We start from the raw sequence: 2,632 nt of genomic DNA on the forward strand, positions 1-2,632 counted from the left end.
GGGGGGGGGGCGACGCCCCCCTCCTTGTCCTATTCGGACTTGGGGGGGGGAGGGGCGCGCGGCTGCCCCTAGGCATCCTCTCCTCTTCCTCCACTAGGCCCAAGAAGGCCCATTAGGTCACCGGGGGGTTCCGGTAACCTCCCGGTACTCCGGTAAAATGCCGATTTCACCCGGAAGACTTCTGATGTCCAAACATAGGCTTCCAATATATCAATATTTATGTCTCGACCATTTCGAGACTCCTCGTCATGTCCGTGATCACATTCGGGACTCCGAACAAACTTTGGTACATCAAAACTTATAAACTCATAATAAAACTATCATCGTAACGTTAAGCGTGCGGACCCTACAGGTTCGAGAACTATGTAGACATGATCGAGACACATTTCTGGTAAATAACCAATAGCAGAACCTGGATACTCATATTGGCTCCCACATATTCTACGAAGATCTTTATCGGTCAAACCGCATAACAGCATACGCTGTTCCCTTTGTCATCGGTATGTTACTTGCCCGAGATTCGATCGTCGGTATCTCAATACCTAGTTCAATCTCGTTACCAGCAAGTCTCTTTACTCGTTCCGTAATACATCATCCCGCAACTAACTAATTAGTTGCAATGCTTGCAAGGCTTATAGTGATGTGCATTACCGAGTGGGCCCAGAGATACCTCTCCGACAATCAGAATGACAAATCCTAATCTCGAAATACGCCAACCCAACATGTACCTTCGGAGACACCTGTAGAGCTCCTTTATAATCACCCAGTTACGTTGTGACGTTTGGTAGCACACAAAGTGTTCCTTCGGTAAACGGGAGATGCATAATCTCATAGTCATAGGAACATGTATAAGTCATGAAGAAAGCAATAGCAACATACTAAACGATCAAGTGCTAAGCTAACGGAATGGGTCAAGTCAATCACATCATTCTCCTAATGATGTGATCCCGTTAATCAAATGACAACTCTTTTGCCATGGCTAGGAAACATAACCATATTTGATTCATGAGCTAGTCAAGTAGAGGCATACTAGTGACACTATGTTTGTCTATGTATTCACACATGTATTATGTTTCCGGTTAATACAATTCTAGCATGAATAATAAACATTTATCATGAAATAAGGAAATAAATAATAACTTTATTATTGCCTCTAGGGCATATTTCCTTCAACAAACTCCTTGGTTCAACTCCATAATCTTGTCGAAGGCTCCCAAGTGACACCTAGCCAATCTAGGAGACACCACTCTCCAAGAAGTAACAAATGGTGTGTTGATGATGAACTCCTTGCTCGTGTGCTTCAAATGATAGTCTCCCCAACACTCAAATCTCTCTCACAGGATTTGGATTTGGTGGAAAGAATATTTGAGTGGAAAGCAACTTGGGGAAGGCTATAGATCAAGATTCATATGGTAGGAATGGAATATCTTGGTCTCAACACATGAGTAGGTGGTTCTCTCTCAGAAATGGTAAGTTGGAAATGTAGGTTTGTTCTGGTGGGTCTCTCCATGAATGAAGAGGTGGTGGAGGGGTATATATAGCCTCCACACAAAATATAACCGTTAAACACAATTTACTAATCTCGGTGGGACCGAATCAACAAGCTCTGTCAGACCGATTTAGTAAACCTAGTGACCGTTAGGGTTTTCGGTGGGACCATCATGCAACTCGGTAGGACCGATATGGTTAGGGTTAGGGCATAACGTAATCTCGGTGAGACCGATTACACAAACTCGGTGAGACCAATTTTGGTAATAAGCTAACCAGAGAGTTGGTCAGGTAAATTCTATGGGACCGGTTTGCTCTTTTCGGTGAGACCAAAATGTTATGAAAAGGAAACAGAGCTTACACTACAATCTCAGTGGGACCGATCGCTCATCTCGGTGAGAACGAAACGTTACAAAGGGAAACAGAGAGATTACAATCCCATCTCGGTGAGACTGAGATCCCTATCGATGAGACCGATTTGCCTAGTGTTTGTGGCAGTGGCTATGACATCTGAACTCGGTGGCGCCGGATAGAAAGAATCGGTGGGACCTTAGGGTTTTGGAGCATATCACTGAGCACTATAGAGCAAGGACCTCATTATGCAACACCTCATCCCTCCTTGATAGTATTGGTTTTTCCTATAGACTCAATGTGATCTTGGATCACTAAAATATAAAATGTAGAGTCTTGAGCTTGAAGCTTGAGCCAATCCTTTTTTCCTTAGCATTTTGAGGGATCCACTTTTCTCATCCATGCCATGCCATTCATTGAGCTTTCCGGAAATATTTTTCTTGGAATAGTATTAGCTCAATGAGCTATATGTTGTTAGGAATTACAAAAACCACCTAGGGATAGTTGCACTTTCAACTTCATCATTCTGGAGTAATTGATTTGTAGCATGCCAGAGCGACCAAAGCCTCATTAAAGACATCTTGATTACTTCCACGTAGAAAATATTGTCGTTGACATAGTCTCAAAGCCAAGATATAATTTATCAGTAGGCTACTCGTCGGCAAATCCAAGGCCCTCTATAAAATTGGTGGTGCAATACATCTCACCCTTTCCAGACCTAGCTACTACTTCTTTGTGTATAAACTGAATTCCAATGCTTAGCGCACTCAACTTGTGTTGTGGTAACATCGGT

This window comes from Triticum aestivum, chromosome 1B (assembly GCF_018294505.1).
Source record: "Triticum aestivum cultivar Chinese Spring chromosome 1B, IWGSC CS RefSeq v2.1, whole genome shotgun sequence".
NCBI lineage: Eukaryota > Viridiplantae > Streptophyta > Magnoliopsida > Poales > Poaceae > Triticum > Triticum aestivum.